This window comes from Triticum aestivum, chromosome 6B (assembly GCF_018294505.1).
Source record: "Triticum aestivum cultivar Chinese Spring chromosome 6B, IWGSC CS RefSeq v2.1, whole genome shotgun sequence".
NCBI classification, from domain to species: Eukaryota; Viridiplantae; Streptophyta; class Magnoliopsida; order Poales; family Poaceae; genus Triticum; species Triticum aestivum.
In genome coordinates this window covers 627,447,471-627,463,899 of record NC_057810.1, presented here as the reverse complement: position 1 = coordinate 627,463,899, position 16,429 = coordinate 627,447,471, and positions in this window count along the sequence as shown.

Below are 16,429 nucleotides of genomic sequence, written 5' to 3'. Positions count from 1 at the left end.
AACCTAAGTTCTTTGTCCCAACTAATCCAAACAAGTTTTGGATTTTATTCTAATTATTTTCCCTCTCAAATATATTCTGAAAATTATTTTGAGCCCAAATGATTTTCAAAGCAAGTACCATATTGCATTTGAGTTTTGACCTCAAACCAACTCTCCTGGATAGTCCTTTGTACCCACAACCCAGAACCATCTTGATCCACTCCTTCTCTTTTCAAAATTTTCAAAATTCAGCCTCTGCAAGTTTGGACCAGATTTGCCAAATTTGATGAAATTCATATCTACACTACTCCAAAAATTCCACCAAAATTCAGGCAACCTATGTGAGCAATGAGAAGCCACTCCACCAAGTTTCAGCTCAAGGAAAAATCCCTAGATGCCAATTTCATTCTGTCGAACACCTTGCGGGCACTGTTACTGTTCCAAAAATTCAGAAAAGTTCAGTTTCAGTGTCGTGTGCGTTCGTCAGTTCCTCTCACGCGTTCACAGTGCATTTGGCACGTTCCTCTCTGCCTCTTCCTACTGTCTGGAGCACCACACGCTCACTTGGCCTCTTCCTGGCGTCGGTGGCACGATGGCCCGCCCTCGCCGGAGTCTTCCGCGGCATCGGGACCTCCCGTGGTGGCTGACAGGGGGCAAGAACGGCGGCTCAACGCCGTTCCGCGCCGCCCAGCACTCCCTGGCTCTCCGCGTGGCCTCATGCACGCCAGCGCACCCCCACTGCACCGTCGCCGTGGCCCGACAGCCCTGGACGCGCTCTCTGCCGCCAACGGACCCGCGCCATCCCGTTCCGACCAAAGCCTGCCCTAAGCTTCTAATCCAAGTCTGGTTAGCATCTAAACGGACCCAGTAAACTCCCACGACGGCGCTCGACTCCCTAATCACCCCTGACCGAGCACTGCGCCACCGTAACCATCGCCGGAAATCCCCGTTCACGGCCACCGCCTCGGGCTGCCTATAAAAAGGGCCCCTGAGCTCACCCTCGTGCACGCCGCATCCCCACACCTCACCAACGCCACGCCAGGCCACTAGGGGGACCCCGAGGAGGTCTTCCCCCTCAACTCCGGCCGCCCCGATCCGCCTCGGCCGCCACCTCGATTCGCTCCGGTGAGGCCGTCTCCGGCGCCCAAACCCCGTTCGTTACCCTCTCTAGCTACCAGGAGCATAACCCCCTCCTCAATTTGATCACTGCAGCTCTCTCCGACGAAGTCCGCAACCACCCGAACCGCCGTCCGCCGGAGCAAAGCTCGTCGTCGACGTGGTGCTCGCCGACCGCCACCACCACCACCAACCGACGCGGAAGGGTGCCCTGAACACGGAGGTACCCTCCGATCTCTCTGCCTCGCCGTGGATCGCCGCCGGCGACCACCGCGGCTCTCGGGCACCGGCGAGATCTGCCGCCCCGTTCATATTTTCAAACCTGACAAGCGGGACCCGCTGTCAGCCTCTCTGTTCTTCCTAAACGAAGCGTTTTCTGAAAACGTCTTCTTCCGAATGCGCTTTCCCTCTGGGCTGGCGTAGTCACTACCGAAGCGCTTTCTGTTTTTATAAACTAGCCCCTAGAAAACTTCTGTTTCATTACAGATGACTCCCTGGACAAAAATCTTTATAACTTTTAAACAGAAAGGTATTTTTGGTTGATTCTTTTTCTGTTCTCTTTAAAATTTTGTCTAGTTTTTTATCAGATTTATTTGGAAAATATTTGGTATACTTTCTGTGCACTCCTTGGTATTCACAATAGCGCATATATTTTCTTTATACCGTAGATACCGAAGGAGGTGACGGAGCCGTGAACTTCACCGAGCTAGGCTCCGACTACTCTGAACCAGGCAAGCATGTTTGAACTTTTGATATGATGAGTGTCTTGGCATGTTTTGCATTTAGTTAGTTTCATGGCATGTTGATAAGCATATCGATGAATGTCATTTTATGCGATAATGAGGTAAGTGAGTTCGATGATCCATAAGTGGATGGATGTGAGTATGAATGGCCATGTGTTGGCATGAGGATGGGTGAGATGGCAGTGTTGTAGCATGCCAGTCTCATGCCGGACTATGTGACTTCAGTGTCAAACCGTATCAGTCCAGTTCCTTTCATTTCCTTTCCTGTACTACCACATGTTTTCCGCAAGGAATATGGTTTAGTAAGTGGCAAACCACTTTTCTGGTACACACCAAAAGGAGAGGCCGTGATGATGGTTCCATGGCCCTGGATTAAAGCCAGTCATCCGGTCAGGGGGCACGGGTGTTTCCGGTTGGGACCGAGAGGGGGCACCCCTTAGAGCGCGCGTATATAAATTTGATCCCATGCTATTCGAGATTGTGATCTCCCCGTCTCAAAAGTTTTTCTTGGACGATGTCTAGGGTGATTCCTAGCATCGAGAGGTATGATGGGTGTGTACTGGTTAGCTGTGTTTTCTTCCGAAATACCGTAAACGGAACTAGTCCTTCGTGACTACGGAAATCTGTTGGCTGTGGGAATAATTTTGTACAAACTCTGCAGAGTCATATATCCCTCCAAATCATCTATTCCATGTCCATTTTTGTATTATCTTGTCCTAACAATGACAGTGTTGATGACAGAGACTCCGGTGTTTCGCATGAGTGCTAATTCCGGTTAGATGATATTCCTGTGGATGGACTAACCCATTTATTCTTATGAATTAAAAGTTTATTATGATTATTATTTACCTGTCCATAAAAGCCCCTTCTGTGATGTCGCCCCGACGTCCGACTGTGGCATTTCTTTTCAAGCCCTTTCTGTGATGTCTCCCCAACGTCCGACTGTGGCATTTCTTTTCAAGCCCTTTCTGTGATGTCGCCCCGACGTCCGACTGTGGCATTTCTTTTCAAGCCCTTTCTGTGATGTCGCCCCAACGTCCGACTGTGGCATTTCTTTTCAAGCCCTTTCTGTGATGTCGCCCCGACATCTGACTGTGGCATTTCTTTTCAATCCCTTTCTGTGATGTCGCCCCGATGTCCGACTGTGGCATTTCTTTTCAAGCCCTTTCTGTGACGTCGCCCCGACGTCCGACTGAGGTATTTCTTTTTAAGCCCTTTATGTGGTGTCGCTAAGACGCCCGACTGTGGCATCTTTTTCTTTATATTTATTTGTTCACCTTTCGAGGTGTCGCTTCAGACACCCGATCGGAAATTATTTATGTTCTATTGGGATTTCAGGCGGACTACCGCCGTTTCCCTTTTACTGACGTTGTTATGATAATTTTGAATGTACATTGGTGAATTTATTCATGACGCATCCATGCATGCATTTGTTATATCTTACGTCTGAACTGTCTTGCGAGTACTTTCAAAGTACTCACTGGCTTGTTGATTTGGCCAGATGCTGACGAAGGCGATTTCATGGATGAAGAGTTCGATAGCGAGTCCGACACTTAGAGGAGTCCCAGTCAGTCTTGTGCGACCCTGGATTTGGTCACTGTTTTATATCCGCTTCCGCTACCAAATAAATTCATCGAGCCTCACCTCGACGCTCGATGAGATGATAGACTTAGAGTCTTGTATTTCTCTCCCCGCTGTGTTTTTCCACCACCGCCCTATCCTCGAGTCAGTAGTATGTATCCACACCACTGTGTCATGTTCGCCATTATGTATAATTATTGGCTTGCTTGTAATAATTTGGTTGAGCAACCGCAGTTCGACCCTGTAATATATTTTATGCTACTGGCTTATTGTATCGAGAAATTGTCTACCAGTGAGGAGGATTTCTCTCATACTGGACTCAAAAGATTGGTTTCTCAATAAATATTTTTATTGAAAAACCGGTCGTGACAAGCTTGGTACCAGAGCCAGGCTGACTGTAGGAAGCCACTAGGTGTGATCGCTAATTAGTTATTAGCATGATAGAGCTAACTTATATTTTTGCAATTGTAGTCATTTTCTGTCAGTCAGCATAAATTTATGATCTGACCCTGCAGAATTTTTGCCCACTTTTGTAGATGGCCGACAACAGCTGCGAGTCTCAGACCTTCGCCAACGTGCCCGATGGGTTCGTCAAGCTTCTTTCTTTCATCGTTCGGGTCGCGATGGGACCATCCGTACGCCCAGTCTTCACACTCTGCCAGCACCGAGTCAATGACAGTCTGACCATGCACCAGGCCGTGGTGCAGTTCAAGGGAGGGCGTGGTGAGTTACGCCGCTTCCGGTTCGTGGGAAGAGCAATGCCTACGGAGAGGCATGCTATGCAGATGGCAGCCCGCGAGGCGATAGCTCGTCTCAGGGATGTCCTTCCCGTGATGAAGACTCGTCGTTACCGTTATCTTCCGTGCCATGTGCCTTACACCTATCACTACGCATACTCCTACCCCAGAGGAGAACGAGACGAGGCTTTTGAGATGCTCATTGAGTATCTCCAGGCCCTGGAGGCAGCCTTCGACAACCTGGTGGACGACTTCGTAGCTACCCGCATGGACTCAGTCCATGGCTGTGCCTCCAACAGGAGGGAGCTCCTACCCATTGCTTCGCCACTGACTTTGGTCTCGTCCTCGGCATCTTATACGCCTACTCGTCGCCTGCCTTCTACCGAAGAATTCAACCAAGTCATTGCACCCACTTCAGCGCGCACTGCACCACCCTTCGCGCCCACTCCTGTACGTGTTGCTCCGCCCCTGGCAACTGCTCCGTCCAGTCTGTGCAACACTACGCGTATGGAGCCCATTAGCGAGGAGGAAGTCGAGTCCCCAACCTCGCTACGCCTCGCCCTCGGCAGGGCAAAGGAGGTGGTCAACATCTCTTCCTGAGTACGCTTAGCTGCCGTGTATTGTACCGCTTTGTAAGATATGTACATAGGTTGTGAGAAGTAGCCTGTTTGCGCATCATGTAGGATCTGGAGAAGTGCACTAGCCTAAATAACATGTCAGGATTATGTACGCATATCCTGAGTGATGTATTGTATAATTACCACCCGCGTGTAAGATATGTAATGAGCAGTCCTTCTCCGTGCGCAAGTCGATTTGTTTTTCTTAAGTAAGCCGAGTTATTTAATTCTATCTGCCAGCTTTATGCATTTATGGTTTTGTTTTGCGACTCTTTCCGCTTTTCTTATGAGTTTTACAAAAAAATATATCCCCAGAGTGAAAAATGTCTCGTCCTTGGACACGCTCCATGCCAACTCCACCAGAGGAAAATTATGATACACAACCCAACAACGAGTTCACTCAGGGACAGTCAAGCCAACACGGCAGTGAATCGGCACTTTCACAAATGTGCCGCCTTTATGAGCAGAGTCAGCAACAACATCGGGAGATGATGAACCAAGTCATCAACATGGGAAATCACCATGGACAGTATCAACAGCATTTCAAGTTATCTGAACTACAGAAGACACGTCCTCAAACATTTTCTCACACTGACAAGCCTCTTGAAGCCGAGGACTGGCTTCGAGATATGGAGAGGAAATTAATTATTGCAAAATGTTCAAATCTCGAGAAAGTACTATATGCTCCACACTATCTCACAGGAGCAGCCGCATCATGGTGGGAGAATTTTCTGCACATGCATCCCAACGAAAATAACATAACCTGGGATGATTTCAAGGAAGGTTTCCGTGGTGCACATATTCCTAAGAGTATTATGAAAATCAAGAAGAGAGAATTCGATGACCTCAAACAAAGGAACATGACAGTGTCCGATTACAACAGTCAATTTACCCTATTATCCCGCTACGCCAATGAGGAACGTATGACTGAAATCAAGAAGATGGAGAAATTCCTTGACGGTCTGGCGCCCGCGCTTAAATGCCAACTGGTCGTGCACACTTTTCCTGATTTTAAAACGCTGGTGGACAAAGCCATTACTCTGGAAAATGAGAGACGCAGTCTGGAAGATATCCGCAAGCGAAAAAGGGACCAGACTAATCATGCTCGCAATCACCGAAGCAAGACAAATTTTCAAAAGGGTGGGACACACAAATTCTCATCCAATGTCTCACGCCCAATCAAGAATTTTCATGCAAGGGACAAGGAATTCACCTATCGCCCCGGCGTTACTTGTTACGCTTGTGGAGAAGAAGGGCACTATGCCAAACAGTGCCCCAAGCCAAGGAGTTCAACCCCAAAGCCGAACAACGGCGGCAATAATTCAGCACCCAAGCGAAACAATTTCAATCCCAACAATAACCACAGGAAGGGTCATCTGAACCACGTAACCAAAGAGGAGGCACAAAATGCTCCGGATATCGTACTCGGTACGTTTCCTGTCAACACAATACCTGCAATGGTTTTGTTTGATTCTGGAGCTTCTCACTCTTTCATTTCCAAAAGTTTTGCTTTGCAAAATAAGTTTTCGATACTTCCTTTGGAGAAATCCATGATCATCAAGTCCCCTGGGATTCAGCAAGTTTCTCAGAATTACTGTCAGAATGTGGTCATTGAGTTCGAAGGATTGGAGTTTCACGCAAATCTTATTGTATTGGAAAATAAAGGACTGGATGTCATCCTAGGGATGGATTGGCTAACCACCAATAAAGGTTTCATCGACTGTTTCAACAGGACCGTGATTCTCACACACCACCAAGGGAAGACAATAAGAGTATCAGCCAAGGAAGGAAAAAGACCCCGGCAACCGAGATTAAATAAGGTGGACGTTTCTGAGCTAAACAAGGTTCCAGTAGTGTGTGAATTTCCAGACGTATTCCCTGAAGAGCTGCCAGGCATGCCACCAGACCGAGAAATAGAATTCCGCATTGAGCTAGCACCTGGAACCGCCCCCATATACAAGAAACCATACAGAATGGCACCATCCGAGTTGGTCGAGTTGAAGAAGCATATAAAGGAATTACTGGAAAAAGGATACATTCGAGCCAGCTCCTCACCTTGGGGGTCACCAATTTTATTTGCCAAAAAGAAGGATGGAACGCTGAGATTGTGTATTGACTATCGAGCACTTAACATGGTCACAGTCAAAAACAAATACCCGATGCCAAGGATAAACGATTTGTTTGATCAACTTGCTCAGGCCAAGGTATTCTCAAAAATTGACTTAAGGTCAGGATACCATCAATTGAAGGTACGAATGGAAGATATCCCCAAAACAGCCTTCACCTCCAGATATGGATTGTACGAGTTCACAGTGATGCCATTTGGATTAACTAACGCCCCAGCATATTTTGTTCACCTCATGAACAAAGTATTTATGAAGTTTATGGACAAGTTCGTCGTGGTATTCATCGACGATATTCTGGTATACTCCAAGACACCAGAAGAGCACGCAGAACATCTCAGGATTGTGCTAGGAGAGCTAAGAAAACACCAATTGTATGCCAAGTTCAGCAAGTGCGAATTTTGGCTAAGACAAGTAGGTTTTCTAGGCCACGTGCTGACTCAAGACGGTATCGCAGTGGACCCAGAGAAAGTTAAGGCCGTACTTGACTGGAAATCACCAGCCAGCGTAACGGACATACGGAGTTTCTTGGGAATGGCAGGATATTACCGCAGATTTATTGAAGGATTTTCCACCATAGCCAAGCCTATGACACAGTTGCTCAAGAAAGATAAGAAGTTTGAGTGGACAGAAGCCTGCAAGAAAAGTTTCCAAGAGCTAAAGCAGAAATTAACAACAGCACCGGTATTAATTGTACCCGACATACACAAAAATTTTGAAGTATATTGTGACGCGTCCAGAAAAGGTCTCGGATGCGTGTTGATGCAGGAAGGCAAGGTTGTCGCCTACGCTTCAAGGCAACTTCGCAAGCATGAGGAAAATTATCCCACTCATGACTTAGAAATGGCAGCGGTTATTCATGCACTCAAGGAATGGAGGCATTTCTTACTTGGGAATCGATGTGAAATATATACGGATCACAAAAGTCTCAAATATATTTTCACGCAGCCAGAACTAAATTTACGGCAACGACACTGGTTGGAATTGGTAAAGGATTATGATGTTGGGATCCATTACCATCCAGGGAAAGCAAATGTAGTGGCCGATGCCCTGAGTCGGAACCCCAGCTCTGATGGAAACTATCTGCACAGCTTGAGGCCCGAATTCCATCAAGAATTTGCCAAGCTCAACTTGATAATGGTAGCAGAAGGCACCATATCAAACTTGGAAATACAACCCAACCTTGTGGATAAAATTAAAGAAGCTCAGCCCGGTCACCCCAGCATTGAAGGAATTAAAAGAAAGTTGAATATGGGCAAGGCCTCGAAATTCGTCATAGATAATGAGGGAATATTATGGTACGGAGAAAGGCTATGCGTGCCAAACATAGAAGACCTTAAACAGCAAATTTTAGCTGAAGCACACACCACTCCATATTCGATCCACCCTGGAGGAACCAAAATGTATAAGGATATTCAGGAAAGATTTTGGTGGCACGGTATGAAGAGGGACATAGCCGCCTTCATTGCATGTTGCGACTCATGTCAACGCATAAAAGCTGAACATCAGAGACCAGCCGGACTACTGCAACCAAACAAAATACCTGAGTGGAAATGGGATGAAATAGGGATGGATTTTATTGTCGGACTACCTCGGTCACGACACGGGAATGATGCCATATGGGTCATCACTGATAGGTTGACCAAAGTGGCACACTTTATTCCAGTGAAGACAACCTACACCACTCAGAGGCTTGCCAGGATTTATCTTTCCCGCATAGTTTGTCTGCACGGTGTCCCGAAGACTATAATATCCGACAGAGGCACTCAGTTCGTCTCAAGATTTTGGGAGCATTTACAACAGGCTCTGGGAACCCAACTAGCCTTCAGTACCGCATACCATCCACAGACTGATGGACAAACTGAACGCGTAAACCAAATTTTAGAAGACATGCTGAGAGCATGTGTCCTCACATATGGAACCAGTTGGGAAGAAAGCCTGCCATACGCCGAGTTCGCGTATAACAATAGCAACCAGGCCAGCCTACAAATGGCACCATTTGAGGCTTTGTACGGACGGAGATGGCGTACCCCGTTAAATTGGTCAGAGACCGGAGACAGTCGCATCTTCGGACCAGACATGCTCAGAGAAGCCGAGGAAAAGGTCAAGCTAATCAGAGACCGACTTAAGACCGCTCAAAGTCGACAGAAGAGTTATTATGATCAGAAACATCGTAGGGTCAGCTTCGAACCCGGTGAGTTCGTATACCTGAGAGTATCCCCTATGAGAGGATTGCAACGATTTAAGATTAAAGGAAAGTTAGCACCAAGATTCATTGGACCATTCTGCATAGTGGCACGAAGAGGCACTGTAGCCTACTAGCTAGACTTACCCGAAGACTTGTCCGACATTCACGACGTGTTCCACATCTCTCAATTAAGGAAGTATGTAAGCAACCCAGAGAAACAAGTATCCCATGAAAACATTGATGTGCAGCCAGACCTCACTTATCGAGAACGTCCCATAAGGATATTAGAGGAGTCTGAAAGGATGACCCGACAGAAGACCATCAAGTTTTTCAAAGTCCAGTGGAGCAATCACACCGACAGTGAAGCAACCTGGGAAAGCGAGGATTTTCTTCGGACTGAGCATCCACACCTATTTAAGGATCAGCTGAAATCTCGGGGACGAGATTTTTCCTAAGGGGGTAGGTGTTGTGACACTCTAAAATTTTTTATTTGGTTTTTATCAAAAACTTTGTGGTTTTTGAGGAGAGGCTATTTAATTTTTTTTCTTTTTCAGAAAAAAAACCTTCCACTTAAAAACTTCCTTTGCCTTGGCAAGGATTTTTTTTTCAAACCTTGTTGTTTGATCTTTTGAAACTTCTTCTCTGTTGGTTCTCTCAAATTTAATTTTTGAGTTTAAATTGTTTTCTATTAAAATGAAGCTCTATGAAAATTTGGGGATTTTCATATCTTGGTACCACCCTTGACTTTGCATTGTTTCCATGTGGTAAAACCCCTACACCTTGTGATCAACCTAAGTTCTCTGTCCCAACTAATCCAAACAAGTTTTGGATTTTATTCTCATTATTTTCCCTCTCAAATCAATTCTGAAAATTATTTTGAGCCCAAATGATTTTCAAAGCAAGTACCATATTGCATTTGAGTTTTGACCTCAAACCAACTCTCCTGGATAGTCCTTTGTACCCACAACCCAGAACCATCTTGATCCACTCCTTCTCTTTTCAAAATTTTCAAAATTCAGCCTCTGCAAGTTTGGACCAGATTTGCCAAATTTGATGAAATTCATATCTACACAACTCCAAAAATTCCACCAAAATTCAGGCAACCTATGTGAGCAATGAGAAGCCACTCCACCAAGTTTCAGCTCAAGGAAAAATCCCTAGATGCCAATTTCATTCTGTCGAACACCTTGCGGGCACTATTACTGTTCAAAAAATTCAGAAAAGTTCAGTTTCAGTGTCGTGTGCGTTCGTCAGTTCCTCTCACGCGTTCACAGTGCATTTGGCACGTTCCTCTCCGCCTCTTCCTACTGTCTGGAGCACCACATGCTCACTTGGCCTCTTCCTGGCGTCGGTGGCACGATGGCCCGCCCTCGCCGGAGTCTTCCGCGGCGTCGGGACCTCCCGTGGCGGCTGACAGGGGGCAAGAACGGCGGCTCAACGCCGTTCCGCGCCGCCCAGCACTCCCTGGCTCTCCGCGTGGCCTCATGCACGCCAGCGCACCCCCGCTGCCCCGTCGCCGTGGCCCGACAGCCCTGGACGCGCTCTCTGCCGCCAACGGACCCACGCCGTCCCGTTCCGACCAAAGCCTGCCCTAAGCTTCTAATCCAAGTCCGGTTAGCATCTAAACGGACCCAGTAAACTCCCACGACGACGCTCGACTCCCTAATCACCCCCGACCAAGCACTGTGCCACCGTAACCATTACCGGAAATCCCATTTCACGGCCACCGCCTCGGGCTGCCTATAAAAAGGGCCCCCGAGCTCACCCTCGTGCACGCCGCATCCCCACACCTCACCAACGCCACGCCAGGCCACTAGGGGGACCCCGAGGAGGTCTTCCCCCTCAACTCCGGCCGCCCCGATCCGCCTCGGCCGCCACCTCGATTCGCTCCGGTGAGGCCGTCTCCGGCGCCCAAACCCCGTTCGTTACCCTCTCTAGCTACCAGGAGCATAACCCCCTCCTCAATTTGATCACTGCAGCTCTCTCCGACGAAGTCCGCAACCACCCGAACCGCCGTCCGCCGGAGCAAAGCTCGCCGTCGACGTGGTGCTCGCCGACCGCCACCACCACCACCAACCGACGCGGAAGGGTGCCCTGAACATGGAGGTACCCTCCGATCTCTCTGCCTCGCCGTGGATCACCGCCGGCGACCACCGCGGCTCTCGGGCACCGGCGAGATCTGCCGCCCCGTTCATATTTTCAAACCTGACAAGCGGGACCCGCTGTCAGCCTCTCTGTTCTTCCTAAACGAAGCGTTTTCTGAAAACGTCTTCTTCCGAATGCGCTTTCCCTCTGGGCTGGCGTAGTCGCTACCGAAGCGCTTTCTGTTTTTATAAACTAGCCCCTAGAAAACTTCTGTTTCATTACAGATGAGTCCCTGGACAAAAACCTTTATAACTTTTAAACAGAAAGGTATTTTTGGTTGATTCTTTTTCTGTTCTCTTTAAAATTTTGTCTAGTTTTTTATCAGATTTATTTGGAAAATATTTGGTATACTTTCTGTGCACTCCTTGGTATTCACAATAGCGCATATATTTTCTTTATACCGTAGATACCGAAGGAGGTGACGGAGCCATGAACTTCACCGAGCTAGGCTCCGACTACTCTGAACCAGGCAAGCATGTTTGAACTTTTGATATGATGAGTGTCTTGGCATGTTTTGCATTTAGTTAGTTTCATGGCATGTTGATAAGCATATCGATGAATGTCATTTTATGCGATAATGAGGTAAGTGAGTTCGATGATCCATAAGTGGATGGATGTGAGTATGAATGGCCATGTGTTGGCATGAGGATGGGTGAGATGGCAGTGTTGTAGCATGCCAGTCTCATGCCGGACTATGTGACTTCAGTGTCAAACCGTATCAGTCCAGTTCCTTTCAATTCCTTTCCTGTACTACCACATGTTTTCCGCAAGGAATATGGTTTAGTAAGTTGCAAACCACTTTTCTGGTACACACCAAAAGGAGAGGCCGTGATGATGGTTCCATGGCCCTGGATTAAAGCCAGTCATCCGGTCAGGGGGCATGGGTGTTTCCGGTTGGGACCGAGAGGGGGGCACCCCTTAGAGCGCGCGTATATAAATTTGATCCCATGCTATTCGAGATTGTGATCTCCCCGTCTCAAAAGTTTTTCTTGGACGATGTCTAGGGTGATTCCTAGCATCGAGAGGTATGATGGGTGTGTACTGGTTAGCTGTGTTTTCTTCCGAAATACCGTAAACGGAACTAGTCCTTCGTGACTACGGAAATCCGTTGGCTGTGGGAATAATTTTGTACAAACTCTGCAGAGTCATATATCCCTCCAAATCATCTATTCCATGTCCATTTTCGTATTATCTTGTCCTAACAATGACAGTGTTGATGACAGAGACTCCGGTGTTTCGCATGAGTGCTAATTCCGGTTAGATGATATTCCTGTGGATGGACTAACCCATTTATTCTTATGAATTAAAAGTTTATTATGATTATTATTTACCTGTCCATAAAAGCCCCTTCTGTCATGTCGCCCCGACGTCCGACTGTGGCATTTCTTTTCAAGCCCTTTCTGTGATGTCGCCCCAACGTCCGACTGTGGCATTTCTTTTCAAGCCCTTTCTGTGATGTCGCCCCGACGTCCGACTGTGGCATTTCTTTTCAAGCCCTTTCTGTGATGTCGCCCCGACGTCCGACTGTGGCATTTCTTTTCAAGCCCTTTCTGTGATGTCGCCCCGACGTCCGACTGTGGCATTTCTTTTCAAGCCCTTTCTGTGACGTCGCCCCGACGTCCGACTGAGGTATTTCTTTTTAAGCCCTTTATGTGGTGTCGCTAAGACGCCCGACTGTGGCATCTTTTTCTTTATATTTATTTGTTCACCTTTCGAGGCGTCGCTTCAGACACCCGATCGGAAATTATTTATGTTCTGTTGGGATTTCAGGCGGACTACCGCCGTTTCCCTTTTACTGACGTTGTTATGATAATTTTGAATGTACATTGGTGAATTTATTCATGACGCATCCATGCATGCATTTGTTATATCTTACGTCCGAACTGTCTTGCGAGTACTTTCAAAGTACTCACTGGCTTGTTGATTTGGCCAGATGCTGACGAAGGCGATTTCATGGATGAAGAGTTCGATAGCGAGTCCGACACTTAGAGGAGTCCCAGTCAGTCTCGTGCGACCCTGGATTTGGTCACTGTTTTATATCCGCTTCCGCTACCAAATAAATTCATCGAGCCTCACCTCGATGCTCGATGAGATGATAGACTTATAGTCTTGTATTTCTCTCCCCGCTGTGTTTTTCCACCACCGCCCTATCCTCGAGTCAATAGTATGTCTCCACACCACTGTGTCATGTCCGCCATTATGTATAATTATTGGCGTGCTTGTAATAATTTGGTTGAGCAACCGCAGTTCGACCCTGTAATATATTTTATGCTACTGGCTTATTGTATCAAGAAATTGTCTACTAGTGAGGAGGATTTCTCTCATACTGGACTCAAAAGATTGGTTTCTCAATAAATATTTTTATTGGAAAACCGGTCGTGACAGCCCGTAGTACAATGCCACCGAATACGAATATCTATCGGGGAGAGAGATCTCACCCTGGACCGCGTTGTTGTGGATGATTGAAGGAGCCATCGAGCCATATGATGACGACGCAGTGGAACTCCCAATGAAAGCACCAATGTCGGTGTCAAAACCGGTGGATCTCGGGTAGGGGGTCCCGAACTATGCGTCTAAGGCTAATGGTAACAGGAGGTGGGGGACACAATGTTTACCCCGATTCGGGCCCTCTCGATGGAGGTAATACCCTACTTCCAACTTGATTGGTCTTGATGATATGAGTATTACAAGAGTTGATCTACCACGAGATCATAGGGGCTAACCCTAGAAGCTAGCCTATGATTCTGATTGTTTTCCTGTCCTACGGACTAAACCCTCCGGTTTATATAGACACCTGAGGGGCTAGGGTTACACAGAGTCGGTTACAGAGAAAGGAATCTTCATATTCGAATCGCCAAGCTTGCCTTCCACACAAAGGAGAGTCCCATCCGGACACGGAACAAAGTCTTCTATCTTGTATCTTCATAGCCCAACAGTCCAGCAACTGTATACATTCTGGCTGTCCGAGGACCCCTTAATCCAGGACTCCCTCACCCGATGCTTGCCCGAAGCTTTACAACACAATGATTGAGCTCCGAACACCACCAACCGTCTAGGGCGCCCAGGCACCCAAGAGGAACAAGCTCAAGGGTACCAAGCACCCAAGAGTAATAAGCTTCTCAACTTGTAACTTCCACGTATCACTATGGTGAACTCAAACTGACGCACCAGATGCAATGGCAAGGGCACATGGAGTTCCCATGTCCTTCTCTACCATATCACAGCAAAGCAACTAATGCTAGGGAGGAAAATGAGAGGAAGAACAAGAAGGAGAACACCAAGAAGTCCAAGATCTAGATCCAAGGGGTTCCCCTCTGAAAGTGCAACTATCCCTGGGTCGTTTTGATAATTCCTAACAACATATAGCTCATTGAGCTAATGCTATTTCAAGATAAATATTTCAGGAAAGCTCAATGTTTGGCATGGAATGGATGAGAAACGTGGACCCCTCATAATACTAAGGACAAAAGGATTGGCTCAAGCTCAAAGCACAAGATTCTACATTTTACTTTTAGTGATCCAAGATCACATTGAGTCCATAGGAAAGCCAATACTATTAAGAGGGGGTGAGATGTTTTTTAATGGATTGCTTGCTCAAAGTGCTTAGTGATATGCTCCAAAGCCCTCAACCACTTTCTCACATCCACATATGTCCCAAACCAAAAGTCAAACTCGTCCCTACCGAATCTTTCTATCTGGCGCCACCAAGTTCAGTTGACATAGCCACTGCAAGAAACCCTAGTCTTTTCGGTCTCACTGATAGGGATCTCGGTCTCACCGAGATGGGATTGTAATCTCTCTGTTTCCCTTCGCAACGTTTCGGTCAAACCGAGATGAGTGATCGGTCCCACCGAGATTGCAATGCAAACTCTATGTTTCCCTTTCGTAACGTTTTGGTCCAACCGAGATGAGCGAATCGGTCCCACCGAGTTTTCCTGACCAACTCTCTGGTTCGCTTATTACCAAAATCGGTCTCACCGAGTTTGTGTAATCGATCTCACCGAGATTACGTTATGCCCTAACCCCAATGATATCGGTCCCACCGAGTTGACATGTCGGTCCCACCGAAATGCCTAAGGGTCACATTATGAACTAAATTGGTCTAACCGAGTTTAACGATTTGATCCCACCGAGTTTGGTAAGTTGTGTGTAACGGTTAGATTTTGTGTGGAGGCTATATATACCCCTCCACCCACTCTTCATTCGTGGAGAGAGCCATCAGAACATGCCAACACTTTCACTATCCATTTTCTAAGAGAGAACCACCTACACTCACTACCAAAAAAAGACACATCCGTGACATTTTGGGCCAAACGAATTTTTTTTGTCATACATATGACACTTCTATGACGATAATTGTGACAAAACCCGGTATCATCATAGATGTGGTGGGCTCCTACTTCTATGACAAAAAATCATGACAGAAAATGGGCTTTTCGTCCTGGGCGGGCAAGAGATGGAGCTGCATGACATTCTTTGGGCCGTCCATGACGGAAAAAACGTGGTAGAAGCGAGGGGGAGGAAAATATCGGGGAGTTGCCAGTTAAAGTGGGAGGTCGGGGGCGGAGCGATGCGTGTTTCTCTCGTACGTACGCACGTGTGTGCGAGGCGTTGGCTCTAACTGAAGCCGAGCGAGGCGTTGGGCTCTAACTAAACCCGAGCGATTGCACTACAGGCTACGCGTTACTGAACCCGAGCGATTGATCGATGGCTGTTAACTGAACCCGATGGAGCGATTCCTTCACTACTGCTGCTAACTGAAGCCGATCGATGCTGCCTCTGGGATGAACAGTGAGCATTGCGGGGGGGGTTGGATGTACAGTGAGCGGTGGCGTTGCCTCTGGATGAACAGGAACCCGTGGTGTGGAGGGCTGGATGAACAGTAGACGGTGGAGGGGTAGCCGTGGAGGGGTGGTTGAACAGGACCCCGTGGTGTGGAGGGCTGGATGAAAAATACATGGTGGAGGGTGCCCGTGGAGGGGTGGTTGAACAGTAGCCGGTGGAGTAGCACGCGGTGAAGGCTGGATGAACAGGAGCCCGTGGAGGCTGGAGGAGGTCGACGGTGGAGATGAACAGTATCCCGTGGAGTCCCGTTTTGCGGTACGCCACACCCCTCCCCCCGTTTCGACCGTAGCGCTCCAACACAAGTCCGTTTTGTCTGTTTTGCGGTACGCCACACCCCTTCCGATGAACAGGACCC